At 39.5% G+C, this 19,782-nt stretch overlaps 1 pseudogene; it reads left to right on the plus strand.

The window, feature by feature from the left end:
• Window positions 1-18,978, plus strand: part of LOC149211437 (glycerol-3-phosphate dehydrogenase [NAD(+)]-like) — a 64,268-nt pseudogene extending 45,290 nt beyond the window's left edge.
• Window positions 18,979-19,782: the final 804 nt, after the last annotated feature.

A 19,782-nucleotide genomic window follows, 5' to 3' on the forward strand; every position in this document is an offset into this window, starting at 1 on the left:
TATTTCATCCTTTGTTCTATGGTGTTGTAGATGCTTTCTTCACCTCCGAGGATCACTTGGTGTTTGTACAGTGTTGAGAATTTCCTGTGTTTTGATGCAGTTAATAACCCTTGGGCCTTTTCCCAACATACACGTGATACTTCCTATGTTGCCCTCTAGGGAAGAGAATAATCCTAGTGCCATTTCATGAATTATTTTTTACCAACATTCTCGTCCCTATTATAATTAAAAATTATCAAAATAATATAATTAAAGAGTTTAGAAAATATAAGTTGAGACTATAATTCTAAGACAATTTTATTTTATTTTTAATAAAAATAATCAAAATAATATAATTAAAAAGTTAAGGCAATAGTTTTTAAGACAAAATTGCAACTAGAAACAATTAATTCTCTAAGCTTTGTCAGGTGAGCCAAGCCCCGTATGCTCGTCAGAGTTACATAGTCACATGCTCTTAGCAACTCCAACAAACTCAAATGTTCAACACCTAGAAGCTCTTCTAAATTATAACATCCAGAAATGTCTAGTTGCCGAAGTGTCTCTAGTAGATCCAAACCTTGTATCCTTGTTAGATTTATGCAATTACATGCCCTTAACATCTCTAATGAACTCAAATGTCCAACACCTAGCAACTCTTTTGACTCATAGCAATAATAAATGTCTAGTTGTTGAAGTGTCATTAGTAGTTCCAAACCCTGCATGCATTTCAGCTTCATACATCCATATGCCTACAACTTCTTCAACAACGTGCATCTCCTCCAACTCATTGTAGTTTGAAATGTCTATTTCTTGAATCTTTATCCACTGCATTAGTCCCCTTATGCTCTTTAGCTTCACATAGTGAGGCACCTTCCACTCTTCAAATGATGCCAATTCTTCAATATTTGGTAGCTCGCGAACTTCTTCACACTGGCTAATCTTCAACATTTGGAGTTTTGAAAGACCTCCAAACTCTCTTATTTTCCTTAATTTAGAACATTTATGCAATACCAGTTTTACGAGTGCCTTTGACAGTATTCCAACCTCTTCTAGATCTTGAAAATCCCTGATGTCAAGATGTTGGAGGTTGGGGCAAACACCTATAGGAAACGATATCTCTGATATTTCTGTGTCATGCAGTTCTAGGTATCAGAGTTGAACCAGTTCCCCTTTTGACTTTGTCAATATGTCACTAACACCTTCATTAGAGGAATTTTGAGGTCTAAAATGGGCCTCCTAAGAAAAATGTACAACCAAAATAAACTTTATAAGAACGAATAGGATTCAAAATGATGATGTCAACCATGGAGGATGATTCACCATTTTTTGAGTAAAAAAGTAAAAAGATTAAAAAATAATAAAATAATAAAACTACTTTTTCAACTTATCTCCCTAATTTTTTACTCAAATTTCAAGTAGGAGTACTCGTTGGATGCAAAATTTAATTCCTCATCTAAATAGTATCTATGTTGCATACTTTCGATGGACCCTACTACACAAAAAATAAAAAAATACATGAAAAAGCATTATTGCAATAACGTGTTTCATGTATTTCTGATTTTTTTGTGTAGCATGTTCCATCGAAAGTATGCGACATGGGTACTCCTTGGATGAGGAATCAAATTTTGCATCCAACAAGTGTTCACACTTGAAATTTGAGTAAACCCATAGGGAGATAAGTTGAAAATACAAGTTGAAAAAATAGTATTTTTTTTCCCTGTAAAATTTGATGACGTAATCTAATCTTATTTTATTATTTCCAATATTATTTGATAATTTCCTTTGGAGGCCCATTTTAGACCTCAAAATTCCCCTAATGCAACCATTTTAAAAGGCAGTAGTCTTTGACGAGACATTTTGGATTTACCAGCAATTGGACGTGTCCCATCTCCGGTGCTCAATATCTGTGCTACCTACCATGTTTATTCTCCCGTTTCCATCATTCTATTATCCAAACACTGTCTTCATTAGCACCATTGTCACCACCTCGACCTTTACTGATCCAGGTGGATATTGGTGGCCACCCACCTATTCCACTTAGAACCCCACCATTGTTTCTTGTCAGTTTCCTTAATTGTAGCACAAATTACTATTTTTGGCAGTTTTTTGGGTCCTAAACTTCCAGAGCCATTTTGAGGGACTAAAAGACGATGTTGAAAATGGAGATATCCTAAATGTCTCAAAATAGTAGAATTAATTTTTTCGGCCTCCTCTTTGATATCTTCAAAATGAAGTATTCTGATAGCCAAACAAAGATCCTATGCCAAAGTTACGACCCCAAGAAGTTGATGTACCAATTTACTGAAACAGGCCCCATAGTTTTGGTACTTCATCTCCTAGGATCAGGTTTTTGGATGTTTAGGGTTTTCCATTATTTCTTAGTAATAAATAGGCCTTTGAGCCTCATTGTAACATAGTTCAGAGGCATGTAGCTACCACATCTCTTCTCAAAGATAAGCTACCATTGCCCAAGCTAGTTTATTTCCATTTCTGTATGTAAGCATATTTCAGTGCTTTGATATCAATGAAAGGAAGTTTTATTTCTGTTGCATCTCTGTGTTTATGTGCATTTTTGTAATTTGTTGCGTTCTTGCATAAGTCTAGATTAGTGGTATCAGAGCGGTCTGCTCCTTCTCTGTTTTTCTTTGCATGTCTTCAATGAGGTCAAGGTATAAGGAGTTAGGGCTCAAACTAGTTGAACCTTTGCAAGACCAACCTCACAAACCCCAACAACCTCTCACGACGGAAGAAAAGAAAATTGAGGGGGCAGGAGATCCTTTCAAAATATTGCTTGAGGAAGCCCTTGAGCAACAAAGGAACATGATGATGGATAACTTGCCCAGATCCTTCGACGATTACCCATAGATAGTACATCTTCATCTAGCAGCGACTTTGGAGGTGCTGCTCCTTTTAAGGTACAAGTTAACTTTGACATTCCCATATTTGAAGGATAGATAGATGCAGACGTCGTGTAGAAATTTTGAATAATAAACACATATTCAATGGAGATTATCCTGATCATGTACTATTGCGGAATACATACACAATACATAAGCTCCTCTACGTTGATCATCAATATAGCAACACCAATAACAATAAAACATCAAGAGCATTCACACATTAACACAGTATGTAACCCGGGGAAAGCATCTCGCTAAAAACCCCACACTATCTGTATATTAATGATTGAGAACATGTAACATTACAAAGTACAATGCTTACCACAAGCAATCCAGTACCAGCTCCACCTGTTACACACAATATAGCTCAGATCTGATCTCCAAATCTATTCGACTGCTTGCCTGCCTCCACAGCTCAATACCTGCTCAAGAATGAATGAGAATGGTTTACCAAACTCGTATTTAACCTCCAAAGAGTCACTCACACTGGGAAAGACGTGCGCAGAGGCTACAATACTTGGTATTGGCCAATTCATTGGCATACTCAATCCCTTTGATTGTGCAAATCCTCATGCACAACTATAGTCACAACTGATAGCAATCTGATCCTCTAACACCTGTCCCTGCTGAACTGAACATGCACTGACATGCAACTGAGTTAACTGATGTATTCTATAGTTGCATTATGAGTTAATAACTTTTGAATTAATTAATAACTAATTCACCCAACTCATCTCTAGTCTATTGATCAATTAGACTAAATACAACTAGTTTAACAAAGTTAAATTGAACACAACTCCATTAACTCCACCTCCAGTCCACTAAACTCAACTCACTTGAGTTCTAACTGAAGTCATGCATGCAACAACTCAACTGACCCACAAAGAAAGCATACTTCCTTCTGACAGCAGCATGTGCTACATCTGTAGCTCAAACTGAAGTGCTCCAAGAGAATAAGATCAAGTTTATAGTCCAAATATTATTATGAGACAATAATATTTGACTTTTCTATTTTTGACAGCCAGTCTAAAAATAGACTTTGATCACTCCTGCTGTGATCACTCCTACTGTGATCACTCCCGCTGTGATCACTCCTGCTATGGTCACTCCTGCTGTGATCATCCCTACTGTGGTCACTCCTGCTGTGATCATCCTTGCTGTGGTCACTCCTGCTGTGATCATCCCTGTTAGGATCCAAAAATAGAACTTGCGCCAAAAATAGCACGTGGGCCCACTTAGTGAAGGCGACTCCTTTCCACTAAGCTCCATCATCTTGTTGCATCTTCAACAAGAATTTCTTGTTGCACACTTTTCAACACTCCCTCTCAACAAGAAAGGCTTCCTCTCAAACCCAATACTGTAACTCTGGAATGTTCTCCATGCAGCACATCTGGCCGGTCCACTTGCTCTGTCATCAAAGTCTCTAACTGCTATTGCCTCTCTCGACTGAAAACTCTGCATCTATGTGATCTTCAGTATCTGACTGCTCTAGCCTTTGTCACTTTGATCTCTGACTGCATCCGTGCTGCTGCTGGTTCTATCTCCCAGCATTGCATCCGCACTGCACCTCCCAACTGACCTCCCTGTTGGGCTAGAAACACCCTCTGATGTTGAAGCTCTACCTGCTGCTGACAAGTGCTCCCTCTCTGACATCTGCGCTATTGCAACATCTCCATGCATCTCGCACCATTGCACACCTCTCTGTGCCACCTAGCACTGTGCAAAACACTGCAGCCTGCTAGCTATGCGCTGTCCTGGGATTCCTTGCACTGTCGCTCTCTCTGCCGCTCCATCCACATTTGTCTGTACCCAATCATTCAGTTCCTGCTACTACACATCGGGGCTCCTGTAGCAAGGTCTCATCCAAGAGGTTGGTACCTCAAGGATCCTACCCCTCCTCCTTGGGACGATCAATCCACATCACCCCACCTCCTACCTGGAGGTATGGATGCATGCGATCCCTGAGCCCACCTGGCTCGAAGTTTCCCCCTATTGAGGTCTCTGGATGAGTAGATGTCTCTACTTGATCTCCTATCAGCTTCCCCTGTTGTGGCTCCTCCACAACCTCCTGAAGCTGCTGCACCAATCGTGGCTCCTCCACAATCGTCTGAGACTTCTTCTGGCTCTGCATGTTGAGAGGTAATGTATGCTCCCTCTCAACCACCAAGTCTCCATCATGACAACGAAAGCATCGCACTTTCGATTTTTCAACCTTCTTCCCATCATTGGAAGAACAAGATTTGGAAAGAGAAACCTTCTCCTTCCCCTTCTTCACCTTACTCGCTAAGGCACAGTTCTCCTCATCATGCATGGATGAAGAACCGTCTCTAGTGCTCCATCTAATCTGCTCTTGCACAAGATCCGACCAAAATCTCTCCCATCCTGGCAGTTTCTCCCTTCCATTCACCGAGTCCTGGTAGCTATGCCAACTCTTAGGAAGGTCAAGGAGTGCTAGACTCACCATCCTCATCCGACAGTCACCCCCACACTACCCAGTTCATCCCGGCATTGGGTGAACTTTGTGAGATACTGGGGCACACTGTCTCCATTCTCAAACTTAATGTTTCTAATTTTTATCTCTTGCTTTGGAATTAAATTTGAATTCCACCAGCACAAAACTCAACCGCTTCTGATCTGAAATTCGTGAGAACAAAGTATTTCTCGTACAGAGATCGACTGTATGGGCTTTTACCGGATATCTCACCTTCCAAAAGAAGGATGAATCCAGAGGCTACCTGGCACGATTACAGACTTTTCCTGAAGAAATAAGATGTAAACACTTTCTGAATAATAGATCTGATGATCAATCTGCTTCTAATATCATGTAGAACTTTTTCTACAAATCAGTCAGCTCCGATACCATGTAGAAATTTTGAATGATAAACACATATTCAATGGAGATTATCCTGATCATGTACTATTGCGGAATACATACACAATACATAAGCTCCTCTACGTTGATCATCAATATAGCGACATCAATAACAATAAAACATCAAGAGCATTCACACATTAACACAGTATGTAACCCGGGGAAAGCATCTCGCTAAAAACCCCACACTATCTGTATATTAATGATTGAGAACATGTAACATTACAAAGTACAATGCTTATAACAAGAAATCCAGTACCAGCTCCACCTATTACACACAATATAGCTCAGATCTAATCTCCAAATCTATTCCATTGCTTGCTTGCCTCCACAGCTCAATACCTGCTCAAGAATGAATGAGAATGGTTTACCAAACTCGTATTTAACCTCCAAAGAGTCACTCACACTGCGAAAGATGTGAGCAAAGGCTAAAATACTTGGTATTGGCCAATTCATCGGCATACTCAATCCCTTTGATTGTGCAAATCCTCATGCACAACTATAGTCACAACTGATAGCAATCTGATCCTCTAACACCTGTCCCTGCTGAACTGAACATGCACTGACATGCAACTGAGTTAACTGATGTATTCTATAGTTGCATTATGAGTTAATAACTTGTGAATTAATTAATAACTAATTCACCCAACTCATCTCTAGTCTATTGATCAGTTAGACTAAATACAACTAGTTTAACAAAGTTAAACTGAACACAACTCCGTTAACTCCACCTCCAGTCCACTAAACTCAACTCACTTGAGTTCTAACTGAAGTCATGCATGCAAAAACTCAACTGACCCACAAAGAAAGCGTACTTCCTTCTGACAGCTGCATGTGCCACATCTATAGCTCAAACTAAAGTGCTCCAAGAGAATAAGATCAAGTTTATAGTCCAAATATTATTATGAGACAATAATATTTGACTTTTCTATTTTTGACAGCCAGTCTAAAAATAGACTTTGATCACTCTTGCTGTGATCACTCCTGCTGTGATCACTCCCGCTGTGGTCACTCCTGCTGTGATCATCCCTGCTATGGTCACTCCTACTATGATCATCCCTACTGTGGTCACTCCTGCTGTGATCATCCCTGTTGGGATCCAAAAATAGAACTTGCGCCAAAAATAGCTTGCGGGCCCACTTAGTGAAGGCGACTCCTTTCCACTAAGCTTCATCATCTTGTTGCATCTTCAACAAGCATTTCTTGTTGCACACTTTTCAACACGTCGTAGATAGATGGTTAAATATGTTGGAAGGATATTTTTCAGTTCATGACTTTTCCAATCGAGAAAAGATTACTTTTGAACTCCTCAAAGTCATCCCACATGTCAAGGACTAGTGAGAAACCTACCGTGAACAAAAGGACGAGAGGGAATCATTGCTGTTTTTAGCGCACTGACTTGGAATTCTTTCTTAGACACCATCAAGGAACAATATTACTCTTTTGGGAGCTATAAATATAAATACATAAAGTGGGCCACGTTGCAACAGGGAAGGGACCAAGAAGTGTCGGAGTTCACAAATGTTTTCCATACCCTTCACAAAAAGCTGGGTATCAAATATTTTGGGTGGAATTTGGTACTCAAGTACTGTGACTTTCTACATAAGTACATCTAGGATGAGATGGAGTTCCTAGACATTTTCTTGCTTGGCATCGGCTATCGATACGTTTCCAAGATCGAGAAGAAATTTAAGCAGAAGAAGCGAGACTTTGGATCTTTGAATCCGATGTAAGGGAAAGGCGCCCCAAACTACAGAAAAGAGGACAAAGCCAAGGTAGGGTGACTCAGGACAACCCACCGAAGCCACAAGCTAAGCATAACACAACAAAGACAAAGAAGGACACATAGAAATGGTGTGAGTTCCATAAGAGCCCCACTCACAACACAAGTGAGTGTCGAGCTAAGCAGTCACTGGTGGTTGAGCTGAAGGCTTCAAAATAAGAGACATGTTTTGACTCTGAGTCAAAAACCAATAAGGCTAATAACAAAGGGAAGCACATTATCGATGCCGAGCCTAGTGCCACTATTGCCACCACCAAGATCCTGAAGGATGAGCCCGAAGATCTAGAGGAGGGGGAACGACTATACCACTCACAAATGTGGGTGAAGGGTTCCCCACTGCATTTCAATTTCGATTGTGAAAGCCAAAAGAACCTCATTTCAGCAGAGGTTGTGAAGCGGTTGGGCCTGTTCTCACTCTAAAATTTCCCTAGGGTTGTCATGAAAGAAATAATAGAGGTAACCCCAAACCTACTTTTGAGATTAGGATCTAGCCTTCCTAATGCTCAGAGAGGGCTCTCTCTTAATGATTTAAATTTGTTGAGTTAATTGATTTTAGGCTAGTTATGTAAGCTTGATTGGGTTTTGATTTGGTGGTGGAATCACTGATTCAGATGGATAGATAAATGTCTTTTTACCATTGGGCCATGGAGTCCAAATTGTCAAGAAAACATGATTGAATCAAGTTCTAAAGATAGTGTTCATAGGGAAAGGTAGTTGAGTAATTTGAGATCTTTTAGGTTGGATGGTGAAGTGGGTTTTCAATCAGGGTCAAGGAGCAGCCAAGGATTCATGAAACCAGATAATGAAGGAAATGAAAGAGGTCAACCAAAACTAGGGAGCAGTGAAGAATTCCCTACTCCGGATATCAAAAGAAAACATAAAAATGAATAATTGTTCAAGACAGAGTGTACTTAAACAAATTTTAAAGTAAAATTCCTGTTATTTCATTTAAATTTGAAAACATGTATATATGTGAAAAACATAAGAAGATAACAATTCAACAAATGAAAGATACTTCATTGAAGTGGCCTAACACATGAATCCTGTAATGCAATGCCTTTATTACTTAGTCCAGTCTGCTGACTTGAAAATGTTTACAATAGACCCTCAGGTTTTCAGATCAATGTAACTATAGAAATGTTCAGTAATCCACACTTCTATACTTCAAATTATGAAGTATTTATACAAAAAAATAGCTACAAAATATCCTAAACTATTTTAGGAGTTATTCAAGGAAAATAAATATCTTCATGCAAGAAGATAAAGACAACTAGGAGACTAAAAGGCTAGTTGTCCCTTCTTTTACTGATTTTGTTGTTTTATGCTTTGATATTTTGCTGCTTTCTCTCCTTTTCTGTTGCTACACACTGGCTGTCCTTTTACTCTACCATTTACCTGATACTCTTTCATCTGATATTCTTTGACTTAGCTGATCTGCTATTTTACTTTTACTGCTCTGTATTCACTGTTTACCTTGCATTTTTACAGTAAATCATTTAACTTTTCCCAAATCTTTGTATCTAGTAATTTGATATTTACCATTCTTCTGTAGATTTCATCAGCTTCTGTATATTTTGCAAAGGTGGGCTTGTTTACAAAAAGATGTTTTACGTCATGCTGGAGGTAAAAGAGGTTCTCAAAGTTTGGTAAAGAACCTTTCTTGTAGGCATCCCTTTCATGCAGGAACTATTGGCTTGCTCCTTTGTCACTTCTTTGATTCTCTTGTCATAGTCTTCATGTGGCATTAACATGTCATTAATTACCAGTGGATTAGGTAGACCTTTCTACCTCAAGGTATCAAATTTGACCATGAACCTACCTATGGCTAGCTCCATTGTTTGGCATTTGTCCTCAAGCTGCATCATCAGGTTCCTCTTGGTGATTACCTTCTTCACCTCTAGTATAGTGCCAGTTCTGTCAGCTATTCCAAGCTCCTGCAATTCATATTTATTCTTTGAGTTAAGGAACTAGATTATTCTAGAGGCTTCTTCTGGAATATTTCCAAGTTCGGCCTTAACCCTTTGAATTGCTTCACCAGCGTCTTTGACTAAATCATTTTGTTCAAATATCACCTGTATAGATGGCCAAATATCATTGACTGAGTCAATGATATTGGCCCATAAAAGTTGTTTTTCTTGGGCTAGTGGCTCTTTTAGTGTTAATTCTTTTTCCAGCTTCCCAATCTTTTCATTCAACTTGTTTGTCTTCTGAACTTCATTCTTATGCATAATTTGAGCCAATTTCTTCTCATCCTCTAGACTTTTGATTTGTTCCTTAAGTCTATTTATTTCAGTGGTCTGGATGGACATATCCTCCATGGCTTTGACCAGTTTAGCTGCTTCATCACTAGGATGAGCTACTGTTATTGTTGAACCTGTCGTTGACGTAGTTGTTGTTACAGTTGGTAGTGTTGTAGCTAGTGGAGCTGTTGGGGCCAATGAAGCTGCCAAGGTAGGGGGAACTGTTGTAGTAACTATAGGAATAGTAGTGGAAGTGGCTATCTCAATGCTAGCTTGTTTCAGCTGTATTAAATTGTCCAATTCATTCTCTATTTCTTTTAATTGAGCATTTAGCTGGAGAATGAGGTCCATCATTTTATCTTTCTGGCTTTGCCTCTCTAGAACCTACTTAGTCTGTGGATGTTCAGAAGAAGGTAACTTCAGTTGTTTCTTCAGTGCATCAATGTCTTCATTTTTCTTCTTCATGAGCTTTTTTGTAGCCTTGAAGTCACTTGGATTATATCCAATCTCAATAATCAAGTCTTCTAGTGACTTGATTCTATTAGCTTTTGCCTGTGAGGATGATTTCTCTATCTTAAAATGCGCTATGATTTTGTCTAGAGAATTTTTAATTTTTTGAACATTCATGGCCTTGTTGGTCATCATTGAGTAGATCATTTCTCCTGCTTGCTTATATATTTCAATTTGATCAATAGGGTGAACATCCCTGGCGAAAACTTCAAATTCTGTTTTCCCATAGTCTGTTGATGATTTAGGCTGCTGGACTGTAGGCTATAAAAAGGTCATTTGCATTTTACCAGTTTTAATTTCAAAAGCTAACATCAACCTATTCTAATTTCTAGGAGTCTGTTTGAAATACTGGGCATATGTTTCAACTTTTAATGCCTCATTCCTTAATTTGATCTCTTTATACTTCTCCTTTATGTCCTTTTCCTTATCTACTGGTTTGCTTGATGAAGAAACCTCTATGCTAAGTTGTTTTTGAATGCTTTGGGTATTAGAGGTGGAAGGTTGATGAGTTTCCTCTGAAACTAATGGAGATGTATTTTCTCTAACCACTATTTCTCTATCAATGATTTGAAGTGTCTCAACTATCCCAACTATCTCTTCTTGCTCTTCTTGCTCATTGACAGGATTTAGCTTGGCCTTCTGTCATAGCTCCAAATCTCACTCTTGATGTTTGTGATGCTACATTTATGGCCTAGGGAAACCCCTCCTTCCAGACCTAGTCCAAATACTTAAAAAATAGTGTTTTACTCCCTATACGCGACATTAACCTGAGCTAAACGCATGTGTATGCGGGTCTGTGTATACCCAACCCGCGTATACGTCTTAAAACACTTAAAAAAATTAAGTCTCCTTAATTTCGGGTGGAGATCACGGGTTTTACCTGTTGATTACCTATTAGTACCCGTGGTCCAACTGTTCCCAATGAATTCCCAACTAAAAAACTACTTTGGGAGAAGTATAAAAAGCATCCAATGGGAAGGCCTAGGGGAGGAGAGAATCGAGAGAATTACTCTATTGAGATTATCCCTGATTAGGTTTGAAGATCCCTGTGCTTCCAGCACTTCCCCCACTATAGGAAACCCTTATTTCCTTGAGTTATGATGTTATCCCATTAGTGGAGATATCTTTGTATGAGTCAAGGAAGGAGCTTGTTGAAGACTTGGGAGTGGACGGATTCGGAGGATGGTTCCGCTTGGAGCCAGCGAAAGGAAGGTTCAGGTGAAATCATTCCTTGCTGTTTTTAGTTATCTTCAATAAAGAAACACTTGTCTTGTTCTCAAAAAATGATATTCTTTATGCTTATGATGTCTTTATGATGGATTGTATATGAATAGTTGTTTTTATATATAACTAACCACCTTTCAATAAGTTGTAAAGTTGATTTCTGTATGATGCTTTGTCTATATATGGCTATGTTCCTTTGAATCGGTTGTTTTGCAGGTTCAAGGATTGAGAGGAACTCCAAGAGGGTTTGGACCCTGGCTAGATCGACCCGAACGAAGGACCCCTAGGTTCACCTCTCTGCACGTAGTTAGTTTATTTAAGCATCATGGCTGTGTGGAATGCTTGTTGTTTGTTGTAGATAACCCTCGCTCTGCTAGGGTGTTGACCAAAAACCCTAGGGGATATAATCCCATCAACAACTTCTTCTTATACATGATTTCAAATCTATCATGTGTTGTATCTATTCTTGAATAGGAACCTTCTTCCATGGTCCTCTTTGTACTTTTGTTGTTCAAGGCTGAAGTATGCAGAATGGAACTAGTATCCATCTGTTTCTCCATATCTATCAAGGTATTTTCCAACCATTCTAACTGGTTGGCATATTTTTCAATGTATACCCTGGACTCATGCATAAAAGGGCTTAATTTGAATTTGAGCCTTAGTTTGTTTATGAATCCTAAAGGGTCATACTGCCATTTAAAACTGCTACTGAACTTCATTTCCTGTAAACACTTCTCTGCTTCTTCTCCAGCCTCCCTGTTATTACAGATAAAAGGACCAAGATGGTTTTTTATCTTGAACTATGTTTTCTTCCTAGCTGATAGGAAATTAACATCATCTGAGTTTATAATCTTCCTGATATATTGATCTGATATGATCATATATTAATTAATGATGTAGAGTTGATTAGCCATTAGTGAGTTGAATGAAAACCATAAGCACGAAAAACGAGGAATATTGTTGAAGAAGAACACTTTATGATAGCTGATAAACCATAAGAAAGATGCAAAACTGAATTGAAAATAGCAAAAACACAGATATAACAGATAGTGATATTGATTACGGAGTTCGGCCCTGATGAACTACGTCTCCGAGTCCGCTTTCAAGATGGGTGACTGCTTTTATTAGGAATGAAGAAGAAGAAGTGGTTTACATAGTGATTTAGTTAGACTGAACTTGCTCATAGAAAATTTTGACGTCTTTCAATAGAAAGCTCTCTGAATCATCTTTCCAACACCACTTACGGTTCCTAAATCATATTCCCGGTTCTCCTGATATCCTGAAAACAAAACAGCATATCTTTCTCCGCATTCTACACACAAAACTAATAAACTCTCCTCTTCTCTTCAAAGGAACAATACTGCCTTTATAGGCCTATTCATACATCATAACCACCTTTGGCTCGATTAGGAATGAATTTGGTTGTAAATGGCTGACTTCTGGGATTGATTTAGGGTTGGATTAACCACCTTAGGGCTTAGTCATGGCACCGAATTATTTTTCATACCAAAAATACATTAAAAACCCAAACAAAACTTTATAATAACCTTGGAAACCGCAAGCGGTTTCTTAACCAGGCATGCTGGCTAACTGTCACACATGAACACCTAGCTGGCCGTGGTTAGCACACTGGCGGTTCCACTCTGCGGCTACGGTGATAGTGGTGTTTACAGTTACATGTGATAAGTCCGCTGTCATGGTTGACTCCCCGCGCGGTTAGGTTGCGGTTAATGCTAACATCTGCCGCTATCCCCACAGCATTCACATGGTTCTCCATCGCCGTTTAATCCAGCAGTTAGGACTAGTGGTCCATTCTTTGATTATATATAAAAACCCTGATGGTTAATTATATGTGATCACATATCACACGGTCCTTCTGCGGTCTGAGGACGTGGTTAGGGACTGTGTTTTTTAATTTAATTTGTTTATTAATGTTTTACAAAGGCCCGAGGGGTATTATAACATAGGTTCAATGCATTTTGTTTGCAAAGGGGGTAGGACTTAGGTTTTAGAACTAGGACTAGGGTGCGATAGGTATTTTTTTTTTTTTTTTAAATATGGTTTCATACATGAACTTTAATACATAGGATATGTATTAGGAATGTAGGTTTTAGGTGTTTTTGATACATGAATGTAGCTTAGGGTTAGGTGTTTGAATGTGTAGCATAGGATTAGGGTTTGAGGAACATGGTTAGGATTTTATCATAGGATTATCACACTGATTAGGATTTATTTTCAAAAACCCAAGTATACAACATTGTCACAATGGGACGCTCGCGATTTCGTCACATGACGATAATGTACCCATGCCGATCGTTGACACACGACGATATCATTCCTTTGCCACGATGACAACCCACACACATTGTTGACTCCATCTGCCTTTGCAATGACAACATGGACGATGAATCTATACCACAAACAACGCTGGTGCTGACACACCAAACCTGCAAAGTTGAACGACAAAACACTTGTCGTCGACCAAACCCTGGAAGAACTGTCGATGAACATAAATCGGCAGCTAGGTACAACACCACATATTTGAATGACATGAAACCATAACATTAACCTTAACATGATCGTAAACCACCACTGTCGATCTGTTGACACTGAATTGAAACGACCACGACACTAAATGACACTTATGAACACCTGTGCAATGGGATCAACGAATCCTCTAGATCATATATTATAATGCAAATATTCTCATGGGAAGATATTTGGGCAGATTATAGGGAGTGAGTTGGCATCCATATATTCTAATTTCAGTGTGGTCCTAGTATAGATACTAGTCTCCTATTCTATTGTTCTTAGACAATTGAAAAACTCTTTTTATCTCATTAATGATCCTGGGTTGATTGCTATTGGTTATCATATTTAAAACTAGATGCACAAAGGAATCAATGAACTCTTTGTAACTGAAAATAGTGGAATACTTTTGGATTAAGTGTTACACAGTAATTTGTCACCGACTCTACATTCCCTGATCCTGGATACTACCAATCCATGTTACCGATATCTGTGCTGCATCATGTTGCCAATGATGTGTCATTACCTTCCCATAGGCTACTTCCACACTCCAATAACACTCTCTACCTATAATCCTCACTTAGAAACTTGAAACTATCAGTTTACATCTTGCTATCATCCAGTTACATCCAAGCTAGCTGATGTTATTCATGGAGGAGATATTTATAGGAGGGAGAGGTCCCATGAGAGAAGGAAGGAAGAGCTTATCTCTTAGGAAGGTTACACAAAATGTGGAACAACTATCCCAGAGGAGAAAGGCAAGCTCAACTGACCCAAAAACCAGCCCTAGGACCGCCCATGAATCGATTTCATCTCGAACTTTTGACAAGTTGTTGAAAAAACTTGCCAAATCTGGCTCGTTGCGGGTGCAACATGGAGACAGAATGAAGACTTCGCTAGGGCTAGTGTTCACTTGAACATCTTCGCAAGGGGGATAACTCCTTACTTGCGACGACCCATAAACTTAGGAAAAAAGGGTCTTCTTCAGAGATAATGAAATGAGACACTCTTCCTGAGATTACAAGGAAGGTAATGACACATCATTGGCAACATGACACAACACAGATGTCAGTAACATGGACTTGCAATATCTGGGATTAGGGAATGTAGATTTAGTGACAAATTATTGTGTAAACATAGGTAAGTTCCCTCTGTGGGCAGAGGCAACCCCTCTAGCCCTAGAGTGGGTCTAGTCACTGCGCAGACAATACCAAAGCAAATTTCATTAGAAAGTTGGTTTTATGAAGACCTACCTTCAATCCGACGTTCGATGAAGTCCTCGTCGTGTTGCTCCAACTCTTGTTCTTCTAGTTGCTCATACCTGCAAACAACATGTAGAGAAACACCACAAACACAATAGAAAACAACTAAACAATCTACTTGAAGAGTCAAGGAACATCAAGCTATCGACATACAATTTAACGCACAATATAGGAAACAAGCTATTGATTTGTATTAATATAAATCAAAGTGAGACTTACAACCGAGCCTTGATGTCATAAGCCTCCTTAAATGGTCCTGTCAGTATGTCTCTGTAAGCATTTACTTGTGAATTGTCTCCAGCCAACTCTACTATAAAGCATCTCTCAAATCAAAATACAAATGAGGCTACTTCCACACTCCAATAACAATCTCTACCTCTACTCCTCACTTAGAAACTTGAAACTATCAGTTTACATCTAGCTATCATCTAGTTACATCTAAGCTAGTTGATGTTATTCATGGAGGAGATATTTACAGGAGGGAGAGGTCCCATGAGAGAAGGAAGGAAGATATTATCTCTTAGGGAGGTTACACAAAAGGTGGAACAACTATCCCAGAGGAGAAAGGCGAGCTCAACTGACCCAAAAACTAGCCCTAGGACTGCCCATGAACCAATTTCATCTTGAAGTTTCAACGAGTTGTTGAAAAAACTTGCCAAATCTAGCTCGTCACATGTGAAACGTGGAGACAAAGCGAAGAATTCACTAGGGCTAGTGTTAACTTGAACATCTTTGCGAGGGGGATAACTCCTTACTTGTGATGACCCAGAAACTTAGGAGAAAATGGTCTTCTTCAGGGATAATGAAATGAGACACTCTTCCTGAGATTACAAGGAAGGTAATGACACATCATTCGCAACATGACACAACATAGATGTTAGTAACATGGACTGGCAGTATCTGGAATCAGGGAATGTAGAGTTGGTGACAAATTACTGTGTAACAGATGCCCCCTAAAGCATGAAGGCTGAGAGAGTGGGAGGGGTGAAATGCTTTACGAATCCATAACCGAAACAGAACGTCCTCGTGGAGAACCTACAGACACAAGTACAACTGATATCTCTGATACATGAGTACATAGTGAAAGGAAATACATGTGCATAAGGCATGGGTGCAGCCATCCAGAAGATAAATATAAATGGTCTGTGGTATGGACGTAGCCATCCAATCAGAAAGACCACAAAAATGACTTAGGTATGGTCGCAGCCATCCAATCAAAAGAGTCATGTATAAATCAATCCACGCAACTTGGACTTGTGTAATCTGAGCCTAGGGTCTTGAATCCCAACCTGACCACTGTATAATTTCTAATATGTGAATAGATGTGTTAAATTCGAGCATACTAGAAATTCACTTTATTACCAGCCAATGACATGGACCATTAACAAGAGCGAGAGACACCACCAGTAATGTCAATGGTTCTCAAGGTACTGCTAGTACAATCCACAAAGTGTGAAAAAATGATATGGAGTCGAACACTTGTGAAATCACTCGATCAAAGACCAATGATGCAAGCCTGTCGTCGAGTGTGAAGAACTTGCCATTGAGGCATGCAAGCTCCAAGGTACCAGAAAGGAATCTCTAGGTCAACTTCTCGGATAATGAGTTGAAGTCGACAGGAAGTGACCGACCGAAGGAGGGCCATAATGTTTCCCACATCATCGATGCGTGACAAAGGAACAAGATGATTGTGAATGAGGCAGAGAATCTGAGAAAGGTGTGTAAGGCTACAAACTGGAAAATGATTAAGATCTTGAACATATCGACGACACGACTCTAGAATTTGGCAACATTTTGGTACCAAGGGATCAAAGGTCACGACGATGCAGCAAGGATCAAATGAAATGAGGAAAAATGAATAACCCAAAACCCGGAAGGCCAATGATAAAATGAGGATATCCCAACCTGACACGAAGCAGAAAGAGTGTCGATGTCCAAGAGCGACAAGCTGCCGTAATAACTAATGCAATCAACAAAATGTTTCCAAATTCCCCCCCACCATTTCTAGCGAGTACCCCAATTATTTTTGAAACACAAGCTTGAAGGGGATAGCATATGCTTGTAATGTAAGTTCATCCTTCAGACGAATCTAACCTAGTGAGTTTTAACGAGCCCTAGGAAGGAGAAGCTCAATCTTGTCATGATGACAAGTCCAATGTCGTTAGGGTTTAACAAGTTTGACATAGGCAAAACTCGGAGTCTTTTTCATGTTTAGAGAGTTTGAAAAAGACACGGAAAAGAAAACTCCAAAGGTCCCTTTTTTTAAATTTGTCCCTCGAGCCCGAAAAGGTAGAAAATAATATCCAAGGGAACCTATTAACCATGAAAGATCAACGTATACCATTTTTGTAAATAATCTATCCCATCTTGAAAAAGGGGTAAACGTATATCAGGTAGATGATGCTTCGCTACCTTTAACTAGTTCAAAGCGACAAGAGCTCGACGATATTTTCACATTTCGAGAGTCAAAAAAGAGTTGAAAGATGATTCCAAAAGGGACTTTTTTGTGTTTTTACCGAGTTCAAAAAAGTATAAAATATAACTCGCAGGGTAGTCACCAGGGTTCGCGGAACCTATTACTACACAAAAACAAGCATAAGATCCATCTTTGATATAAAAATACGTGAAATAAACAAAACCCTAATTTATAAATCCTAATTTGACCAAAACGGCTTATAAAAGAGTCATTTGGTAAAAAACAAATTAGTTTTCACCATTTTACCTTAGAGTGAAAATTTTATCCTTGTGCACTCGAAATTTCAACGATCGACTGGAGAGAGATCAGCATCATGTCAGCAAATTCGTCCAGTCTAGGTAATCTCTAATCATTTTCCTACATTCTTTCATAGATAAAACTCCATTTTTGATGGTTTGGGCCATCTCCAAGGAAGGATTTAGGGCCGTAATGTGAGAAGCGATTGTCGCGAGTCGCCAGCTTGGGACTACGATGACCCAAAATCTTCCACAGGGAGAAAACGAGGTCTTCGCGACTGTACTCGTAAAAGTCACGAAGATCTCGATTTTTTCCAATAGGTCATTTTGGCTCGGTGCACCTGTTTGAAAACAGGCGCGCCAAGCACTGATTCTTAAAATTTCTCAAAATTGAAGCCATTTCGCTATATTTTAAATGCAGACAAAGTAGCCATAATCCTTGATGTGTGTGTGCAGGAATAAAAATGGTGATTGAGTGGAAATAACGAGAGCATACCGACGATGATGAACTAGCCATGGGTGACCAAAATTGCCTGGATGTACTCCGGAACTGTGGTCTGCTAAAATTCTTCATGGTGCCTAGTCTGAGGGCACAACTAGACTTGCTCCAATATCTAGTTGGAGTGTGGGATCTGAACGAGGCATGACCGAGACTCGGATTGCTGGAGAAACTATGGACATGATGATGGGAAGATTGTGTCCAGAGGCAGAGAAGTTAGACAAGGGCGGAAAGCTCAAGATTGCTATTATCAGAGACTTGACTCTCCATGTCCTCCTCTCGATTATTACTAGAGTAGCTCGCTCACAAGCCCCTCATGAGGTGACTAAAACCCAACTTCAGTTGGCATCCGACTGTATGGATCCCACCGTCTTCAACTGGGCCGAGGCCGTGGCTGATAACATGAAACAACAATTAACAAAGTGTCGACGGTGGGACATGAAACAGTTCGGGTACAGTCCATCCTAGTATCATTCATCCTTGAGCACCTTCCTATCTTTCAAAGACAGGAAGTAGTTGTAGCATGGTCGACTCAATGGGAGCCGCGGATCACTCGGTGGGCACTGCTGATGCCCAAAGAAGGCGGTGGGAAACATATGTCATGGAGGCCCGAATTTTTCCATCTGCTAGTTCAATAGGTGTGCTAGATGGACCACCAGCTTGTCGTTGTCGAGGACTGGGCATATGCTGGGCTAGATTTCAGGGGTGATCTTGAGTTAGTACTCCCTCCTGGGGAACATTGGGATGACAGAGGTAACATATTTTAATTATTTTAAAGTTTTTATAATTTTTATCATTTTATATATATATATATATGTTTTAATCACTATGTTTCAATTTTGTAGAGGTTGGGCCGGAAAGGCCTGCAGGCTTGTCTCCGATTGCTCGTAGAGTAGAGCGGGAGTTTGAGATTCCCCCTCCTAGTGGAGATGTAGAGGATGAGATTGCTCGCGACCTAGAGGGATTGACGAAGGGAATTCCTGACTACGCTAGATTCGAGGATGTTCCTCGACAGTACCAATGACACACAGTAAGGATGTCGGGCAGGATTCATTGTCTTCTCAGACATGTGGTCCGAGTGGTTGTGTTTTATAGAGAGGACCACATAGATTAGACTTCTAGGTTTAATTTCTGCAAATTTTGAAAGACATGTGTCTTGTGATGTAACCGAACACATATTTTTTGAGCATTGCGATGTGCAACACTGACATATATATATATATATATATATATATATATATATATACCTATGTTTTGTGCTATCGAACTTAT

Source organism: Pinus tabuliformis, chromosome 1_1 (assembly GCF_031772625.1).
Source record: "Pinus tabuliformis cultivar Carrire ecotype Pingquan chromosome 1_1, CPIR1, whole genome shotgun sequence".
In the NCBI taxonomy this organism is placed as follows: domain Eukaryota; kingdom Viridiplantae; phylum Streptophyta; class Pinopsida; order Pinales; family Pinaceae; genus Pinus; species Pinus tabuliformis.